The sequence below is a fragment of the Pleurodeles waltl genome, chromosome 12, assembly GCF_031143425.1.
Source record: "Pleurodeles waltl isolate 20211129_DDA chromosome 12, aPleWal1.hap1.20221129, whole genome shotgun sequence".
Classification (NCBI taxonomy): domain Eukaryota; kingdom Metazoa; phylum Chordata; class Amphibia; order Caudata; family Salamandridae; genus Pleurodeles; species Pleurodeles waltl.
Genome location: NC_090451.1, coordinates 186216973 through 186239326, shown reverse-complemented (window position 1 = coordinate 186239326; position 22354 = coordinate 186216973). Strand labels below are relative to the sequence as shown.

At 42.3% G+C, this 22354-nt stretch overlaps 1 long non-coding RNA gene across 1 annotated transcript in view; it reads left to right on the top strand.

Annotated features, from left to right (window-relative positions):
- Nucleotides 1-21226, top strand: part of LOC138267365 (uncharacterized) — a 96481-nt gene extending 75255 nt beyond the window's left edge. Inside the window, exon 3 of the long non-coding RNA XR_011199783.1 lies at nucleotides 21042-21226. This is a non-coding gene — a long non-coding RNA (uncharacterized lncRNA). The remainder of the gene's footprint in view (nucleotides 1-21041) is intronic.
- The last annotated feature ends 1128 nt before the right edge of the window (nucleotides 21227-22354 follow it).

The following is a 22354-nucleotide window of genomic DNA, read 5'->3' as shown; positions in this document are numbered from 1 at the left end:
ACTCTAGTTCCACCAGCAAAAGTGTACCGAAGATCCGAACCATGCGTTCACGGCACAGCGGGGTTGACGGGAGCGGCTCCATTGCTCTGAGTAGCTGGAAAGAAACAACCACCGCGAATCAGAAAATATAGCAGTAGTAGTCCGCCAATTAAAGCCAAAATAATTGGAAAGCCACCAAACACACTGGAAAAGAGTGAATGGATGGCTGATGGGATGACTCCGAAGACAGTCTGGAAGATGGACACGAAACCAGACCCGACAGCCTTAAAGAAATGAACAATCCCAGTGGTGCTTGAAGCATTGAATATTCTCGATACCAACTCTCCAAAGTGTAAGGGGAAATCGGTATTTAAAAGGGATTGTATCTCGGCTGATGATCTCGCAACCTGGAGAGCATACGTCTCTTTTGCGGATGTCAAGGCGACCTGTTTTTGAAACAATAGCGCCTTCAGTCTACTCAACTTGTCATAGTTCACATTAATAGTATCAATGTGGGGCCACATTTCAGATACGTGTATCTCTCGTGTGGGGGGAAACAAAACATGGCCACAACACGTAACGACCTTCGTGACTGAGATTGCGTAGGCAATTCCAGGTCGCAAGCCGCAACAGCTGTCATCGCTCAGAAGAACATAACTCCCATTAGAAAGAACATGAAACACTGAACGAATCAAGGGGACGGGAGTACCCTTCAGAAAACAGGCCAAATTTGCGACCCCCGCATTGCAAAGACCGTGAAGAGACACCTGTTTGCATATCATGGAATGACGAACATTAGTCTCACATTCACTTCCGCTAAGAAAGACCTCTTGTTCGCCGTTCAGACATCGATACTCAAAGGGCAACTCCCACTCTTCCTTAATAAAGCTGTCTCCTAGCCGCTCATATCGTCCCACTGCAAGATGTTTCAGGCAGCTCGAGAAACGAAACGTTGAAAACGGTAAATTAATAATGCCGTGTAAGAGCCAGATAGTTGAATGACTCTCTGCTACCGTGAAGGGCAACTTATCTAATTTTTCTACTTGAAGCAAGGTGAAACGAGCCTCTCTTTTAGCCATTGTCACTTGTTCCCCGGAAAAATTAAAAGCAGCTAATAGTTCACTCCCATTAAGGTATTTCCATGGAATGTGGCCACTTTTCAGCGTCTGCAATGCCCAACTCAGCTGCATGATGGAACGCAGCTGTGTTTGCCCATGATATAACCGAGACAAATCAGTCTGAGTGATATCAATAGCAGATGACACTATATTTGACAGGGAATAAATCCTGTTGGAAAGCGTGTTCATGCCATTGTCGACAACAGCCAATGTATTTTCCAAATTCTCTTTATCAAGTTGTCGTAAACGTGCAGCAGCCTCAATTTGAGAAAGTTTCAAAATTTCATTATACATGGCATATAAAAACCGTTTCGAGCGTTGCTTTCTAGGACCTAATAGGAAATCTTGTAGGTCTATACTGTCAGAAAGAGTATTCAGGTGTTGTTTCACCGCTGTTAAGGTGTTCGTTTGTACCCATTGTTGGCACAGCTTGCCCACACTGTAAGTTGTAATTATACCAGCATGCTGACCTGACAAAAAGCGAGGGTCTGGTCTATGAATGGAAAAACCCCCTGAAGAGTTCAAAAAACGCCTTTGACACTCATCAGTATCGGTGGGCCATACCAACCATCCCCCGGGACTGGAAAGTGAAGAATTGTAGTCACCACCCTTAACCAATGCATCTAGCCTATCCTCAGAAACATTTAGAAAGTGTTGCCAATCTTTACATTTTGTCGGTGTAGGGATACTGGGCGTGTTTAGATCCTTTATTTTAGCTAATCCTAGACATGATGTCTGCTCAACAGTGTCATTTAAAAAAATAATTTGCACAGGAATTAAGCAAGCTCGAAACAAAGCCTCCCTACCCTGTATCTGCCAATCCTGCGTCCCCCATACAGTCTTCAAATCGATAGTGTTTTTCCAATATTCATAACCCTCAATTGAAAGTCGGGAAACAAAGGGATCTGAATAAATCAGTTTGGTATCAGTTAGCAACAGTTTTCTAATCTGTGTCTTAGGTAATTTAAAATAATATGATTCAGCTTTCGTTGTATTATGCCCAGAAAAGTATGTGAATTTGTCACTGTAATACTGTGGACTCCCTGCCCGTGGTGTTGAACAATGTTCCCATTGTGTGTAGTTAAAAAGAGGCCTATATCTAGTTGCACAGTGCAGGTAGTGATGTCCCCAATTATTATAGCAGAACATTTCACCATAATTCATTGTAAAATCATATACATCATCACTTCCAAAAGCGGAGTAGTCCTTCATTTCATTTAGCATGGAATCCACTGTTTGGACATCCCAATCATCAGAGACAACATTAGGTGTAATAACATCAGACATAGAAATTTTGAACACGTATGGTATTTGAATTATCTCAGTGGGCCCGTATATATCGAACGGAACTTTGTCCCAAATAATCCCATCAGAAATTGGAATAGCTGTAATATTGACAGGGGACAAATCACGTCGGACCTTATGTGATGAATGATGCGGTGTTAAAATTACATCAACAGGCTCCACTGAGGAGCGATCAGCAATATAGTGACCATTAATTAGTAAAAAGAAAACAGTCACAAAACCAATCCATAAAAACAATGCAATAAATGTCAAACAGAACCAGAGATAGTTCCATGGATATATCAAATAGTTCTTTTTAAGCCATTGATAGAACTTGCTACCTCTGGAAAGTTTGTCAGTCTCAGTTGAGGATGTATCTGAAGAAAAATCATCAATGTCCACAAAATAACCAAATGAAGTCTCCGCAAACATAGGACTCATCGAATTCCCATCCACTGGTCTTGGAGGTTCATGATAGATGACGTTACCAGTCGTGGAAGTGTTCGTGTAAAATACAGCCAAATCCTGTATCGGTGTATTCTCCGAAGTTGTTACAGGAACCAACAAAAGTTCATTTTCTGCCCTCCCCTTGGTCGAGGAAGTGTCTGGAACAGCAGCTGACATAGTTGTATAGTCTGTAGTAGCGATGGTCATCCTACTATGTAGAGGGATGTCCTGTTGGGTAGTGAGAGGGGATCGGGAACTACCCAAGGGACCTCCTGGTCTACTGTGAAGAATCGGCCACATGGTGTAATTTGATGTCATCAATGGAGATGAATCTGTTTGATTTGGATCCAGACAATGGCGGAAGGATGACAGTCCTGGTGCCTTTTATCCCCAAGACCGGTACAGGTGCTCTGTATGCGGGACCAAACTCTTTTCTCACAGCGATCTTCTCACGAACCAGATCCCCAACGTTAGGAATCCAGCCAGTCGAAGTTTTCGCCAAATCCCTTATTCCCAAGGTGGCAGCGCTTGCAGATGATTTATCATCACGGAATTGTTGAAGCTCCTGTAAAACAGCGAGACGTTCTTTTATGTCAAATGGTGTTTCTGCTGCCACCATACCAGGGGCATCAAGATTGGGAACATACATAGTTGTCCCAAAGAGAACCTCATATGGAGACTTGCCCCTCAAGGACCGTCTTGGCAGATTATTCAGTGCTCTCTGGACCCCATATAGGTGATGTAACCAACTACGGCCTGAACCTAATACTCGAGCTGTTAAGGACTGCTTTAGATCACGATTCCGCCTCTCCACGACCGAATTTCCCTCGGGATGGTATGGTGAAGAGTAATGGAGTTCAACACCCATCGTCCTCATGGTGTCCCTGAAAGCCTTAGAGGCAAATGCAGGGCCCTGGTCCGAATGGAATGCTGCAACCGCATATGTACCGATAAAGATCAGCAAATCTTTTATAACAGTCCGGGCGTCAGCCGACCGCTGTGGCCATACCCACAGGAATCTAGAACAGGAATCTACAGCCACTAAAATGTATTTGTATGCACCATCAGGTTGCAAAGGACCACAATGGTCCAGGTACACACAATGGAGTGGTTTGTCTGACACTAAGAGAGACGTCTGCGGAGGGCGTCTGATAGTCGAGCCCTTAATCTGCTGACAAACGTCACAGCAAAGGACATATTGTTTAGTCCGTCTGCATAGACCAGGCCACCAGTACCGTTGTTGTAGAATGGTGATAGTGGCCTGTATACCAGCATGTGCAGAAGCGACACCCTCATGTGCAGCTGTAATTAATTCCAATCTCTGATCTTCATTTGGGATCACTCGATCACCAACATCTGGAATGGTTGCAAAAGCAACATTCTGTGCACTGATATGATATGTATAGTTCATAGGGTATCCTTTCGGAAGGGGCTTGTCTGCAGCCGAGGCTTTAACGGCAAGCAGTATTTCATTATCCAACCTCGTCCGAGAACGAGTCACTGCAGCCACAGAAGCCGTAGCTACTGAAGCTTTGGCTGCTTTGTCAGCCAATGTATTACCGGTAACATGTATTCCTACACGTTGGTGCCCCAATGTATGAACTACATGGACACATGGCAGCTTATCCTTAAGATCAGCCACCCTTCCCCACAATATTTTGTGTTTAATGGTGTTCCCTTTAGAATCTCTAAACCCGTTCAGTATCCAATGATTGAGGTATTCATTGTATGACTGGACGCAGTAATACGAATCACAGACGATCAAAGTCTGCGTTCCTGGCTCTGAATGTTCGAGCGCTAGAAGAAGAGCCTTAAGCTCGGCCAACTGGGCTGTGCAGTCCCCTAAGGTCTGAGTGTACGTGTTATGAGGATGAAAAACTCCATCTTCCATTACCCCGCACACGGCTGCGCGAGCTGCCGAGTATTGATGTTTAGTACCCACAGCCGGTTGTGCAGATCAGTCAGTGTAAATGATGGTATCATAACTGGCAATATGTGTAAGGGAGCGGGGTACTCCTGTTCATACTGGAGAAATTCTTGTGTCTGAAGTCTGGGGTCAAACACATAATCAACATCAGTGGCGGTCAGAGATGTTGCCCATTGAATCCAGCGTGGATGCAATGCCTTAGCGTTAGGAACGCTCGCTTTAGTGACAGCCTCTAAGGCCAGAACCGGGGAGACAACAATAATGCGTTTCCCCTGGGCAAGCGGTCTCTCCTTTATGACGGCAATCTGAACTGCCGTCAGAATTTTTTCAGTAGGAGCAAAACGTTTTTCTGCATTGGAGTACAAATGTGATTTGTATGCTATTGGCACCGTGTCACCCTCATTAAAGGTGACATAGGTAAATCCTAGGACACCAGCTATTATTCTGATGACCAAATTTGTTTTATTGTCCCGTGTGTACAAGTGTCTAGCTTCTAGCATGTCTCGTTGTATGGCCCTTAGGATGTGTGTGTGTTCAATTGTCCAGTGCCTACCAGAATAATTGGGCTGAATTAAGTTATATAGTGGCTTTACGCGTTCAGCATAATCTGGAATATATGTTCTGCCAAAATTAAAGAAACCCAGTAATGACTGCAATTTCTTAAGCGTGTTCGGAGGCTGTAGCTGAGCACACTTCTCCAGGAAGTGCGGGGCCAGGCTCTTCCCCTCGTTTGATAGTTCATATCCTAGGAACAATACACTAAGAAATGCTATCTTGCTTTTCTTAAAATTAAATTTATATCCGAAGGTGGCAAATCCCAAAATTATCCGATCGACCCTGGCAAGATGAATGTCAAGGGTGTCATCAGTGAGATAGATATCATCCACATATGATAATGCCTCGGAATCAAGCTCCTGTAAGATGGATGTGACACGGGCCGAAAACAGTCCTGGGCTGTTTTTATAGCCTTGAGGTAAACGACAAAAGCGTTTCTGAGAACCATAGGAAAATGCACTTAGGTCTCTACTTTCAGGTGCTAAATTCTGGCAGAAAAAACCATTAGATATATCCAATGTAGTTTTGTATTTTTTACGCACTATATTATTTATTAGCGCTGTGCTGTGTGAATTTTGTATAGCATAAGTGCGTGCATGACTATTCAAGTGCCTATAATCAACCACTATTCTATATGAATGATCAGGTTTCGCAACGGGAAATAGCGGATTATTCATTGCCGATGTACAGGGCTCAATTACTCCCTGGTATTCAAGTTGTGACAGTATCTCCGTCACTGGAGCTTTTGCTTCATGTTTAACAGGGTATTGTGGCTGCGGGTGTGGTGTAGACCGAACGGGAATAACATGGCAAGGAGAGTCCTTGTCCCATCCTACATGATTACGGTATAATGCAGGTGCCTGCGCTAAAGCCCATTCAGCAGCTAATGCTCGTTTGTCTGTCTCCGGAACAAGATCGGAGAAAGAAGGCAAAATGACATCTTCCCCATGTGGGAGCATGCGGACATGTTCAGGTGGCCAGTCTCTCTCGGCCAACAGGATATCACTAGTAAGTTCATCCCAGAATATTACACTAAGAATGCGTTCCACGTCTCCCTCTATCTGAATTGTTAAATCAAAAACCCGATCAGGTGGAAGTACGCGGCCATCCGCCGTTTCAACTGCGATGTAATCGCTAGTTGCTGTCGCACCCAGATGATCTTTCAGATTCTGGCGACATATCGTGACCTCTGCCGCGCTGTCCAACAGAGTCACTGTCCACTTCTTGTTCCTCAACAGTGTTCTCAATACTACTGGCATTTTTAATGGTCAGTGCAGCCACTTTTTTCTTTTTAAATTGTGGCTTTTGTTGAGGAGTCTTTTCTTCTTTTTTAACAGTAGACTGTGGCGAGTCTTTCTTTTCTTTCACGTATTCCGGACGTCGATCTTGACGGCCCCCTCTCTCGCTACGTCTATCCGGTGCGTCCTGAAAGGAACGAGAAGGACGTGAATCAGTATATCTGTCTGGAGTTCTAATGTTATCCCTATTCCTGAGATTATATCTCCTCTCGGAGTAATCCGGATGATGAGAATCAGCTCTTTTAGTTCTCCTATCCTTGAAATCTTTTTGTTTATCCCAGCGCTTTTTAGAGCCCTCTTGTGCTTGCTTCGTACCTTCCTTATGGGTGGTACTTGGTATGTCCAATTTTTTAGGTTTGGCTCCAAGCCCATCCCGTCCTATACTAGTATAGGTATCAGAGATTATTTTGGGTAGCTGTCTCTCTTGTTCCTAGTGTGGAGTTTCCCGGAGACGCTGGCGTATCGCCAGTGCTACTGCTTCCCCTTTAATATTACTCAATATTATCGAGGAGACGGCGTCAAAATTACGCATCAATTTCATCCCCAGATCTAGGGCTGGTGCAGCCCCATGCTCATTTTGTATTTGTTTCAATACTTCCGGCAAATTGGCCAGTGTAGGGGTACCATGCGTGGTAGTATAAACGGCAGCGAAGACTGTACCCCAAGTGGCACATTCATCAACCGAGGGAACCATCCCGAATGGCAAGCACATAGTGAGCAATCTATGTTTCTCCTGTGGCCCCGTATGGGGGAACACAGCTTCCAGCTGATTTGTTTTCTGAGCAATCCAAAACCGTATTCTTTCTCGATCCGAGGGCATTTTACCCATAATGGTATGCACCGTTTGTGGATTAATCCCAGCAGCCAATTGATAACCACCAGCTACTGGCGGTGCTGGACGCGCTGGTGCAGTGTTCAATGTTCGCATTACAAACTGGACTAAACGTCTATATAATGCCACTAATTCATTATATAATATCCTTAAATCTACAAGCGGCATAGTCTGTATGCCTGGATGAGGTGTATATGTGGCAAACATGGGACACGTCGGCCCTTCATTACTTAAAGGACCTAGCCTCACCCGCCGCAGTATATGTGGTAGGGCGCCTTCAAACCAGTTTTGATGCTCCTGATATGTGAGCGATATTTCATGATACTGGTATGCTTCGTACCTTACGGGTACGTCCGCAATGTCATAAGTGTGAAATGTGTGCGTTCTTTGGTCAGCCTCAGGAAAGGTGACCCAACAGTAGAATGTTTCCGTTTGGTATGCTTCTGTTGCTTCTATAATCAAAGTAACTTCCCCACCCTCTTCTGTAAGGCCATGCGCTAATAAATGTTGTGTAAGTGCATGTCTAGCATTTGCAGGAATTTCTATGGTATTAGCCATAGTTGTTTAGAGAAACGGAACACCAAAATAGGGGAAGTTTTTCCTTTTGTGAGTTCGAGCTCGAACAACCTACAGCCTAAGCAGGTGATACCTGTTTGGCTGAGGAGGATTCTCCCAAAGACCACGGATGTCTCCGTATAATGGTACTGAGGGTACCTGTTGTCTGTGAGACAGTGATAGTCAGGGTATCCGTAAATTAGTGCCTAAACACCATCGTTGGTGGCGCCATGTCGTAGTTTGGACTCTTGCTTTGAGCAAGACTGCTGGTCTCAGGATGACAGTACTTTCGTTCGTAGGTGACTAGGTCTCTTCCTACAACTATTTGTAACTGTTGTCCAAACCTTACCGGCTTACTAGCAGTACCTCACCGAAAACACAATAGTAAAAGGTGATTTGTAGCAGTCGCTTACGCATGGACTCAAAATACAATATCTCAGGGTTGTCGTGGTTAAACGGAAATTACCCTTTTCTCACAGATTTATAATGTCTCATACAAACAAAGGCAATAACACAGATGCAGTAAAGTTATAATAGTTTTTATTCAACATAACTGCAATTTGTGATAAGTTGCATGAACTGCAATGATTAGGATAATGAATATACCAAGCAACAGTATAGTAAAGAGGAGAGTCATTGTTATAAAGACCCCCACCATTATGCAATATAAGATAAAAATATATATATGTAAAAGATGGAATAAGCCCTAATAGCCTAAGGAGAGTAGGTCTAACCTTCTACCTAAAAAGGAAGAGCTGGGTTCGTTAAACCTAATCTGCCAAAACCGTGTCCATGAGAGGAGCCCCCAACCCTCGTTACCTTGGAATGAGGTCTCTATCTCAGACTCCGCAGGGACACGAAGACTGGATCAGTGTCAAGATGACTGCATCATCGGTATCAGCGATGGTGGCGATGCCCTCTAGTCGGAATCCCTCTGATTATCTGTCTAAAAGTGTGGTGTATTTATACAGATCTACAAGGTCCCTGACATAAGTGTTATTCATAACAATAGATAACAGGCATGCTTGGGACGGCAATTAATATCAACAATCCCTCGAAAGTATAGAGAGGGAAAATCCCTAAGTGTGAATGCCTACTGTATGTTTGTCTTTGGTGCTTGATCTTGACGCCTTGGCGCAGTGACACTGATAATAGAACCCATAACAAGTGGCCTAACTATAAACAAGGCCGCCATTTTAAAGGAAATAAATAATTAAATGGACTAAGCCAGAGCAAGCTAAGTAGGTTAAAAGTCACTGGGTGACGGGGGCACGAGTTTACAAGCCTACGGCTAAGCTAACTCCTGTTAACCCGTTAAAATAAACTAGGATTCACTACAGTATAACATAATTTGATTTTACAATTGGCTCCCCTTAGGATGACAATTTTTATGTCTTGCAAATCCAGCCTCCTATGTACACTACTACAGATTCTCACCTTGAGAATATTCTACATGAGCGCAGGGAAAGTTATGAGGATAAACCCCCACCTCAAAGCCGCAATTCAACCAAACGGGAAAAAGGGGAAAGGAAAAAAGAGAACACACGTTCATGGAAAGGAGCACTGTACTTCAGTCTGGAATGGGACTGCTCGCTGTCCTCCTTGAAGGTAAACATTGGATAATATTACCTAACCAATCAAGTACAATGTATTCCCTTAAATCTCACCTCGCAGTGTGTGTGACACAAGTATGATAAGTACCTGAAGAAGTTGATGACTCCTGTTCAACTGCGAGAAAGAGACTTTCCACCCAAACGGGAGCCAGGCAGCTGACGTCCACTCTTGACTGAAGTCCTGGAGAATCTCCATTAAAAGCAAAAATGCTGGCTCAGTGTGGGAACCGAATAAGCTCGGAGAGTGGCCAAGTGTCCAAACTTCACTCGTTCCCAGGCTGGATTGAGAGGTAAACACAAAATCTACGCTCTCTTATCAGCTAGGGTTTGGTGTGAATTCAATACGAAAAACACAGCTTGGTCAACCATGTGGAAAAACACAGCTTGGAAAAACACAGCTCATCTGCAATGTCTCAACTGCAATGCCTAACTCCACGTTAAAGCCAATAGGCAGCTAACCTAAATACCAAATGTAATGTTTAATGCCATGTTAAAGCCAATAGGCAGCTAAACTGAATACAGAATGTAATGTCTAATGCCATGTTAAAGCCAATAGGCAGCTAAACTGAATACAGAATGTAATGTCTAATGCCACGTTAAAGCCAATAGGCAGCTAAACTGAATACAGAATGTAACGTGCTCCTGATGAACATTGAACAAATAATATGCGCAGTGGTGAAACACAAAGTCATTGGTCAAACACAATTAATTGCATAACATCTCCACCCTATGTCCAAAGACGTTTGTTTACATACCTCTTATTTTAAACAAAAACAAAAACAACAAAAACATTATAAGCAAATCAGATTTGAATGATAAAAGCAATCACTGTAAAGCAATGGAAGTGGATTAACATATTGATCTCATAACCCTTCAAATCAGATACATCTACAATGAAAAGACTGAAACTTATATACTCTGATTGGGATAATAACTGATTGAATAGTGTCTCTAAAACAGCAAGTTGATGTAGCATGAGTTCTACTCATGTAAACGTACATGGTCCACCTGAAAGATTTGATGGAATGTAAGTGAAAGTCAGGGTTCCATCTAAAAAAACACAGACAGTTAACTGGCAAGGTTGCTTAGTTCCAGTGGAAGAATGTAAGCAAACAAGTTGACAAACATTATACTGATCCCATGTAGAACTTGAACTGAAGGTGCCAGTTGCGCAAAATGGATCCATAGGGTTTGTAATCAATCAGGTTCAGGTTGGAGGGGCGGTCCCTCCCCCGATCCCACACGCACACACCCAAAGGGTAACCACACAGCACACTTATGGTCAGTGGCAAGTCGTGGTAGAATCTGCGAAATAAAAAAGTATGACTTTTCTTGCAAATAACATTTGTCATCTGGAATATGTTCCCATTTTTCCTGTTTTGGTTTCATGATCAACAGAACATTATTGGGGCCCTTTGTTATAATTTCTGCAGGTTCTGGAGGGTCATTTGGGGCTTCAACCCACACCTTAGCACTGAGGTTTTTATCTGCTGCACCACAGCTTCCCTTTCCTTGCACTGTCAGAAGGGCTGGGGCAGACTCCTTCTTTACCAAACCTCCATTCACTGCACTTTTGACAAGTTGGGCAATTCTGTCTCCAATCTGTATGAATAAATCAGATTCTCTTCTAGTTATCAGCATCATTTTGATTTCGACTTGATAATCTGCAGCAATCACTCCCCCTAAAACCTGATCAATTTGCCATATCTGTCCTGGTAACTTTCCTCTCCCCAACTGATCTTTGACTGTTTGTGGGACAGATCTCTGCGTGCTGATAAATAGGACCTTGCAAAATCACAGTTTTTATCAAATCTAGGGGAATGTGCATCTCTCTAATCTCTGCCCACCTGTAAGTGGCTTTTTCTCCCTGATGTCCACATTCTTGGTGCGCCCACTTAGCCATCCCCACCAAGTCAGAATTCTGGGTGGACACTTCTGTCTCTGAAATTTTGGCTTTAACATCTGCAAGGGAATTGAGTCAGTTATGTACAAGCCATGTGGAAAACCAAACGGCTAATCCATTGGCAGTGAACCAAGAATCAGTGTAAAAATGACACGTCTCAAGCAGCTCTTGCTTTAAAGTCTGACACACATTGTACAACTCTGCATTCCATTGTCTTTTAGTACTCATGCATTTCAATGAATCATTAGTCAAACAAACACGCTTTTTATCCTCAGGGGACAAGAATTCAAATGGTGCACTCAATTTCACTGGTGACTCTTTTACCTGTGGTACCTTCTGCACCCTCTCCTTATCCTGTAAAGGGGCTTGTGACACCTGTTCATGTAGGACTGCAGTGACACTAGCCCTGTCTTGTATGTACCAGATCCAGTGTATGATACTAGCCTCCTGTGCCTGTCCTATACTGTGAGATTTAGGTGAACTCATCACCCACTACATGAGTGGTAGTTCGGGTTTCAGAATTACATTATCATTTAATGTCATTTTCTCAGTATTCACTAGAGTCCAATGACAAGTCAAAAACTGTTTTTCAAAAGGAGCACGGCGCTCCACAAAGTCAGATAGTTTTCTAATCCAAAGGTCCAGGGGCACTCTTGTCATCCCCTGTTCCTGATTTACATGTAAATCAGTGTTTCCCTCTTGCACTGCACACAAATCTAAAGTCTGTTGACCTAGATGAGGGCTATACTGTTTCCAAAAATCAAACAAGCTTGTGAAACTCAGTGTCTCTTTCTCAGTGCAAATAGTAAGAAACTCTAAAATCTGTTGTTTTGCCTGTGACAACACCTGTCTATTTTCTGGATTCCACCGAATTCCCAGAAACTGCACATTTTGCGACAGTACTGCTGCCTTGTCCGAATTAATTTTAAACATCGTACTTTGCAAAAACGGCCTGAAAAGAACATTCTCAACTTCGTGCTCAGTGTAATCTTTTAAGGAATGCACTTCAACTGCCAACAACCGTGGGCTGGTCTGCACACGGAGATCTACGTTCTGTTCAAGAGGCTCACACTGGCCCCCACCTTTTTTAACCTCCTCATTACTGGAATGGGAAAAGCCAGATTCACCTAAAACAGCTTCATTATCTTGCAATAATTTGTTCTGGCTAATTTGCTCACGTCAAGTCTTATTTTCATGTTCTAACTGCCTGCATCTCGTATGCATTTTTTGTATGCAGACAAAAGTATCCAAACCCTTCTGTCAAGAACAAAAGGAACATAATTTCTTTCAAAAAGCACATTTTCAAAGTATGAAAACACTTTTGCTTTAACAAGCACTCATCCCAAGACTCACAAAGTCCTGATAAACAAGAAAACATGTTTCTCATAGCACCATAAGGCAATTTAACTTCACATGCATTTTCAAACATGGTCTGCCGTGCTTCTTTAATTCTCTAAACAACAAAAACAATTAAACTTTTAAATCGTGCACCTCCAATCTCTAACTCAACTCCCAGACTGTCGACTCACACCAAAATGTTTTGCTTTCCTTCTCTTATCTTATGACCGAGCTGACAAAACTTCTCTGGAATGCACTTCTTAGTTTAAAGAAGACATTTATTATTATTATTACTTCACCACGAGGTTCCTGAAAGACGAGATTAGTAGGTTGGAAGCACATGTTTAAAAGTAGTTGCAGCAATGAAAGCAAAATATATAAAAGTACTTCTCAGTTGCAATGTACACAGCAAATGTGATTATATTATAGCATAACTTCAAAGCGAAGAATAAAAGTCAAAATTACATCACTGTAGGGCCTATCACTGCTTTTCATCTTTCTCCTATCTTCAAGTTGATGACTCCTGTTCAACTGCGAGAAAGAGACTTTCCACCCAAATGTAAGCCAGGCAGCCGATGTCCGCTCCTGACTGAAGTCCTGGAGAATCTCCCCTTGCTGCTGCCAAGGGCCACTGTTAAAAGCAAAAATGCTGGCTCAGTGTAGGAACTGAATAAGATCGGAGAGTGGCCAAGCCTCAAACTTCACTCGTTCCCAGGCTGGATTGAGAGGTAAACACAAAATCTACACTCTCTTATCAGCTAGGGTTTGGTGTGAATTCAATACGAAAAACACAGCTTGGTCAACCATGTGGAAAAACACAGCTTGGAAAAACACAGCTCATCTGCAATGTCTCAACTGCAATGCCTAACTCCACGTTAAAGCCAATAGGCAGCTAACCTAAATACCAAATGTAATGTCTAATGCCATGTTAAAGCCAATTGGCAGTTAAACTGAATACAGAATGTAATGTCTAATGCCATGTTAAAGCCAATAGGCAGCTAAACTGAATACAAAATGTAATGTGCTCCTGATGAACATTGAACAACTAATATGTGCAGTGGTGAAACACAAAGGCATGGGTCAAACACAATTAATGGCATAACAAACACACAGGAGATTTAGCAGGCATTCCTGCACAACTATCAATAGTTTGAAGGTTCAAGTGTGAGAGAGCCCACTATTGTGATATCTGATTAGCCTTTGAAATAGAAGTAGTTCACCTGCTTTCACAAATAACTCTCAACATTGCTTTGAAACTTTATCAATGTGGCTACAACATTTCATGACATCATGAAGTCAGAATAGAAATTCCTTCTTTAAGATAGGCAAATCAAGTTCTATCTCCTATAACAAATGGTCTTATATAATGGACTGTAAGTCAAAAAGGTCTGTTCTGTCCAATTTTTAATTTGCCTGGGGAAAGGGCGACTCATCCCAGCTGACATGGTGTCTTCATGCCCAGAATAGAGCACATGAAAAATGTCACATGTCACTTTACGAGGGCCCTAAATAGGAGGAAAACCCCACACAGAGTAAACAAACCTCCTCACCAATCTTGTAGCTCTTGATTGAAGATTAAAATTAATACTGAAGCAATGGAAAGGCACCAAACTCCACCTAAGATCATAGAAGAGGAAAGACGCAAACATAAGCATCCTGGAATCAATCTTATAGAAAGGCCAAATTCCACCGTCTTTCTATTTGTATGAACTGTTTATGACTAGTCCCTAAATACTCCCATTTTATTGTAATTTTTGATGTTTTGAGGAAAATTAACAAAGTCATTTTGGAGTACTACTTTTACTATTTCAAAATTCCTTTGTGACTAGGCTCCATCGTTATATAAGGGATAAATTACCCCGCTGTGTCTTATAAGAATATTGCAAGTCACCTTGGAGTTCAAGATGGAGGAATGAGGCCGAAGGTCAAGTTCTTTTATAAGGTTATGGAACTCGGAGGTGACTTTAAATATCCTTATCATTTACGCTGAGGGGTAATTTATTACATATAATACATGGTCACACCATCAATGTTCACACAAACACTGAAAACCTTGGTGTGTAGCTGTTTCATACAGAAAGAGCTAGCATGTTTGCAAACATGAAGCATAAAAATAAAACCACTAGTTCAAACTTAAACACATCAAAAACCTGTTAATTATTTGGTTGTTTGTTGCAACCAGATATTAGCAACAGTTCAATAGTAGTCAGTTTAAAAAAAAAAAACTTCATTAGCTCCGAATGTGTAGAGACATGCATAAAGATTCTAGCTTTTCTCTAAATTATCCAAGGAATGTAAAAAATAAACATGCTAGCTCTGCTGGTAATTGTAAGGGGAAAAAGTAGAGCACACGAAAGAAAAGCAACATTCTGCTTTAATTGCTTTAAACAGTTGCTTCAGGTATGGTCCGTGACCCGACCTGTCTTTCTCCTTGGCTGCTGGCAGCAGACATTGTGATGTCAGAACTAGACTGCAATAACTTATAATAGTCGACATCTGATGTCTTATTGTTTATAATTAGGTGCATTGTGGGTGCACCACAAGTCGGCGATTATAAAGAAATTAGATACTGGCGTTTATACAGGGATTACAGAATCCAATGTATTATATACACAATATAACATTATCCTCTTGAAAGTGTGCCATTCACACAAGTTTAGAGGCTGCTGAGTTGCACTGTTTGGGTCTTTGTTGTTCAGGAATACATAAGGAGGACAAATATTCTCAACTCACATGTGCAAACTTTAAGCACTTCTTGCAGAGCCGTTGGTTGCATCAAAGAGCACTCTGAAGGTGTTCTGACAACACTGTATATTAGGTATGATAGACATGGGTCTGTGGTGTGTAGATTAGGACATTTTCTGTATCTTATACCAAGAGTATTACATTTCGTCTTTATAGAAACTGTTGCCCATTTACTCTACCCGTTCTACGTATTTCCTCTACTTCACAGCAGTGTAGTCTAAGAAATACTGCAGGTGTCCTCTCATTGAGATTGAGGTCTATCATCACTTTTCTGGCTGTTAATAAACACTGTGCACAACGACTGATAAACTAAGAAAAGTTGCCCCAGGACCTCAACTCTGATTTAACATCTATTACATGAACAATAGCAAAAGTAACCGTTCAATTCCTTAGTTTAAATGCTACATTGCTATTACCTAAATTGTGTGTACAGTTAACCCCAATTGCTTACGATCACTATCCTTGATGGTTTTTTAATTTCTATTTTAGTTTCTTGTATAGTTCTATATAGCCTATGTCTCTCTACAGCTGAAAAACCAAACTTTTGGTTTGGATATCAAAATACCAGATAACTACCTTACAACAATTTTGCCACATGTCTAGTCCATGAAAATGTGCTTCTCCAGTAAAGTGCACTTTATAAGGGTTGCTATATAATCCGAAGGTCGCAGGATTGACACGCAGCTGAACCAAAGAACCAATCAATATGTTCATCCATATGCATTTATTACAAGGAGCACCATCAGAAAAGACCACCGCTTGATTCCACTTCATGCCTCTTTTTTCCACCACCAGAGATTTTCATTCTCTTTATCTCACTCTTGCAGCTTCTTTGTCCGCCCTGCTTTGTCCCTTTGTCATTTTTGTCTATTTCTCTATCCCTTTTTCCTACCCCTTCTGCCTTTCTCTCTCTTGTCCTAGCTTAATTCCTGATGATGAAAAAAATCATGGTCCCATAAGTGAGTGCTGGTTCCCACCACTTGCAACAATTAGGCACTGATGAAAAGCCTCCATATTGTGCGTGTTGGTGTTAACCTCTGCAGCTTCACAAGGTGCCCCTTATTCCGTAGGCGTCTTGGAAAGCATGACAACTGTCACTATTTCATCCAAAGACATCTTGGTCATTGTCTGAATCATATGCGCTTACTTCAGGGCCTGAAAACGGAGATCTCTATCTTAAAGCACAGTCCAGAGCATTTGGTTCTAGCAGTATGGTAAAGAGTAAATTAAGTAGTCACTTTGGAAAGCCAAAAGGAAGCTATGGTGAACAAAAATTGACAATCATTGAGGACACTGGTGAATCTGAATACTAAAAGAGATTCTGGCCATTCAATACCATGCTGGGTAAAGCCTGCACAGACTGTTCAGCAAACAATGTTAACTCCGGCATTTTTTGGGATACGACATATCGAATCCCTATATTTAGATCTTATATTACAAAGTGATATGAGCAAGTTAGAACTGTACCTGAAGGTGATCCTAAGTGATTTTGGATTGACGGTGTGACATCTACCCAAGTTTAAATCGCTACAGGAAGGATGATGCTCAATAGAATCTCTGCCTCTTTATCTGATGTAAAATACTAGGTATCATTGATAGATCTGCTATTTCCTAAGCTTTTCTATCTGCAGTTAAGCCCACTTATTAGAAGAGATCTGTGTCACATCTGTTATACAAGAAAGACAATGCTGAGCATGCAAGTAATTATCTGTTGATTGCCCTTCTGGACATTGATGCTAAGATGTAAGAATGGCGCGCTCTAGGCAGTCTAGAAATCTGGGTGAATGATACTTCTGTTTTACCAGGCATGGCTTTGGGTAAACTCTAGCACAATAAATAGCATTCTGCCTATCTCGTTGCTAGCTGCCCGTATGCCCGTGTTGGTGGAGCAATGCTCCTTGCCTGCTTTCTTTTCATCATTGTGCGTCTTTTGGCTATATGGACAAAGCTTTGCTCTGAAACAAAATTGCGATTGAGGCATAGATACTACATGGTTTAAAGCCTTCCAGGCTCTCTCTGATGCACATTAGGTAAGTGTGACCCTGTTGGATAGGCACATACTTATGGGTCAAATCCGAATGTACACGTGACTGAAGAGAGGTGCATTCTTGCTCCTCTGCTTTTCAGCCTTCGAACTGGTGATTTGGCTCATCTTGGAAAGGGGAAATGTCTTTCCTCCTAAACCGGGTCAACATCATGTCCATGCCATGCACTATGCAGATGATACTTAGATGTTGAATTGTTCATGAGTAGGCCCTCAAAGACCACTGGTTGTATTAGATAAATATAATCAAAACAGTAAACTTGTCATTATCAGTGGTTAAACAAAGATATTATTCTTGAAAAAATACCTTAACCATACGGTAGATGCAGAATAGGCACTGAGCTCCTGGACAGTGTAATAATCTCCAAGATGCCATATTGCCAAACTGAAAAACAAAACCATGCCCTTGATTTTTGCTTTTTTCTAAATATAAGTGAAATTCTGAAGTTCAAATGCTTTACCATCTGTCAGTAATATAAGATGAATGTATGATGGAACAATGCATGCCTTAACAACGGGGTCGGAACAACGACTAAGTTGTTTCCACTCATGCCTTTACAATGATTTTTCATTGTAAGAGCATGGCTAGAAAAGGCATGTGTGGGAACGACATGCGTGGTTCTAATATGCCACCCCCCACCCGCCCTAAGGCCCAAAAATGTCCCACCCATAATACTTAAACTACCCGACTCCCACCCATCCTAAAAACAAAACGACCTAATCCCCCATAAAATTACCCCAACTTCCCCACCCACCCCTAAAACAAAAATAGCCCAACCACCTCACCCCAAGTCCTTAAGCCACCCACCCCTAAAAACTACCCGCAACCCTGCCCCAGCCCCACTTACCTGACTGCACCCTCTCCTGATCCACCCTAAAAAAAAAAAAAAAATCCCCCTACCCTGCACCTAAAAGAAATAGCCTAACCCCCCCTACGCCAAGCCCTTTATCCACCCCCACCCCTAAAAACTACCACCGAACCCTGTGAAACCTCCACCCTAAGCCCTACCCTTAAAACAAACACCCCCTCACTCCACCCCTAAAAAAAAAATAGACCAACCTCCCCACCCCAAGCCCTTTATCCATCCCCACTCCTAAAAACTACCCCCCAACCACAATTCCTCTCCCAATCCGCTCTGCTTTTTTCTCTGCCTTAACCATACATATGCTTAGTTCAGCACATGCATGGTTAAGACAGAAAAAGCCATGCATTGTTCCAGCAACCGAGGTTACGCTTGCATGGGAAACGGCTGCGTTGTTCCCAACGTGTTGTTCAGGACAGGCGCGGCCTGTCCTTTAGGGCCGAGGGGCCACGCCCCCCCACCTTTTGCCCCTCATGAAGAGTGTCTGTCAGGCTGAACAAAAGTTCAGCCTGACAGACACTCTTCATTTTCAGCTCAGACAGCCAGGTTGAGACATACACGATTTGCGCAGACTCCCGGCTTCCTGAGCTGAACTTTGCCTGGCTGAGGCAGTCACAGCTCCTATGGCGTGACCACCTCAGCTCAGCAAAGGTGCCTCGAGGCCCTGCCCTGGGTGACGAGGAAAGCGTCACCCATTGACTTCGACCTGGGTGCTTCAAGTTTAAGCCTTGAAGCGCCCAGGGCAAGTGTCAATCAGTGACACTTCGTCACAGAGTGGGGCAGGGTCAGCAGTCTCACTGACCCCATTCCACTCTGTGACGAGGCTGGGACTGCTGCCTTCCCTCATTGGCTGAGCTAAGGTCAGCCAGGGAAGGAAGGCAGCAGTCCCAACCCTCCTGGGACATCGAGGCTGAAGGTAAGTGTGTGTGTGTGATCTTTTAAAATGAACGTTTGGTGCGTGCATGCATGTTTGAATGTTATGAGTGTTAATGTGTGTGCGTGTGTGAAAGAATGAGTGTGTGTGTGATGTTTTAAAATTAATGTTTGGTGCGTGCATGTTTGAATGTTATGAGTGTTGTTATTGGATGTGCGTCTGTGTGTGAAAGAATGAGTGTGTGTGTGTGTGTGCTTCCCGCCCGCTCCCCTCCTTCCTAAAACCGACGGCCGCCACCGGTTCAGGACGTTTCCCCTATAAGACTGAAGTATTTATAGGCATTGGATTATGGATTTGAATCTTTTCCAGGCAGGTTGAGTAAATCTCCAGAAGGTGTTCCATCTAGCAGCGTCAACTGACCAACTCCAATCGAGACTCAAATTCTGGTTGCTTAAGCTAAATTTAGAGACCATAGCTTCTATCCAACTTTGTCATTGTAGTAGAAATGCCTCACTGACCCGTCAAAACTAGTTAGGGCACATATTTAGAATTACATTGAATGAAGAAGTAATAGCTCAAAAGCTCTCACTCAAGCTGGTTTGATAGGGCAACAAGCTGCCAGGAGGTAAGTGATGCTTGGAAGAGCTTGCATACCCCATCAGACTCCAAGTAGAAAACCAGTTATCAGTTGGTTTCAGAGTTCTGGATTATGAATATTTTAGCATCGTATGAAAAAAGGGTGAAATAACTTTGTCAGGAACAACAATTAGGTGCACAGTGATACGATGAGATAATTCATTTCTGATTTCAGTTGTTTTCTTTGTGGGAAGTAAGGTAACTTGGAATGGTCCCTCAGATAGTAAAGGGCAATCGTACAGATAAATTGCTCACTGAGTGTGCGCTGAGATGAGTGGTTGGGAATTTCAGAAACGATCGACGCCTTCCTATGAACATTTGTGTATTGTGTTGCATTTTGTTTTGAATATACTGGAAAATGCAAGCTTCTTTTGTAGTGGCCATAACCCGTTGCGTGGGGTGACCACCCTCCTTAGGTCATTACGAACCGTTTATTTGCGTCCCGTGCTTTTATGTAGTGTACTGATGTTGCAGTCTTGCTGGCGTCGGTACTGACCTGGAGTCTGGTCCTCACACTAGCTTTAGGCAGATGTTGCATTACACCCCTCTACATGCTGCTCTATCATTGCTTCATATGGAAACAAGGGGTGCAGATAATGACCAAACTAGCTTCTGTTTGAAAGGTGTCAGGCCAGTTTCCTTCAAATGACTGCAGCCCCACAGGGAAGCTTCAGATATTTCCCTTTTTTAAAGGTAACCTCTTCCTGGCAGGATGCACACACCCATCACTCCTGCTTTCTGTATTAAGCATTTAACTGACATATTGGTGATGTGAAAAAGAAAGAAGTACCTTCATGAAATATCTATTCGCTCAGAAACACAGGCACATGAAAGGAGAAGGTGAGTTACACAATATATATATATATATATATATATACATATATATATATATATATATACATATATTTATGTGAGAACATTTCTAGGTGGATTACACAAAAGTCTAGTAATTGAAGAGAAAATGTAGTTTGGTTTAAAAAATACCATAATGTATTCATACTCACGGATACTTACCTGTTGTTTTCTTCAGGTGCTGGACTATTCTTGGTTGGACTCAGGAACGGCGCAGGGTAACTGTTTGCCACAGGAGGATTGGAAGCGGATGTCCTGGAAAAGAAAACCACGTATAAGTGTGTGAACATGTTTGTGTTCGAAACACCAAGTGACTGAAAAGGAAATAACAACATTAAAAAAAAAATGTGACTCTTAAAATTTTAAGCGAGCTTGCGTCACGTAAATTTATTTTACATTACCCTAGAATAAGTGATGTCTGACGTGGGATCGATGCCTGTGAGGCCATCATGCATCAGTTGGCAGAGGGCAGTGGCATTTGCAAATGGCATTGAAGCACTAAGCCCAGACACCTCAGCTAGTAAGGAATAATCTTCACCAGGCAATACAAGCACAAAATGAACCTGCCCAGGACAATTTAGAGAGGAAAAATAAAACTTTCGGGAAACTCCTAAGCCTCTGTTCTACCAAATTAAAGATTTGGCCAATAGACGGCTGAAGTCAGGGGCCACCACTAAAGAAGAAATAATTTACAGGATATAGTCAGCACAATTATGGAAGGTGTACTCCCAATATGAAAAAAGCGCAAGAAAGAGCCATAAAGTTAATAGATTAATATAAGGCTACCGCATTGAGGCCTCATTTTGTGAACTTGCTTATGGAAATAAGTGCCAGAGCCAACGGTAATGGCGTTCACAGAAAGAAAAACCTGTATATTGTGTATAGCAGTGGTTCCCAACCTTTTTGACTTCTGTAGACCCCCACTTTATCATTACTGGAAGCGGGGGACCCCCACTGAATCAGTTTTGAAATCAAGGACCACCCACTGAGTCATTACTGGAAGCTGGGGAGCCACCCTAAACATTGTTGATGAATTGAACCACAAAACAATACACAAAAAAGACAGAAACAAGCATTCCATCAAACACATACACAAATGATAACACATTTTATTTAATTTGCAAACAAATAAAAATAAATAATTTTCTTAGGAAGATTGGAGCTTTTGTAGAGTCAATTGAATCCACACATCGTCCATTTTATATTCTGTTTGGTGCACCGGCACTGCTCCCACAAATCAACTTGAGGATACTAATTTAATTTTTAAACTTTAATTTCAAATTCCTTGACATTTATAGTATGTTTCAAAATTTTCAGTTGTACATTTAGCCACTTTATTTATATACACTTTATTAATCTGTTAATATGCGTTATTTTTTTAAGCGGTCATGGGTGCCCTCAGGATGCTTCGGGAACCCCCAGGACCCCAGATCACAGATAGGGAACCACTGGTGTAGGAAATCGAGTAACACATTTCACTGTACAGGGTGG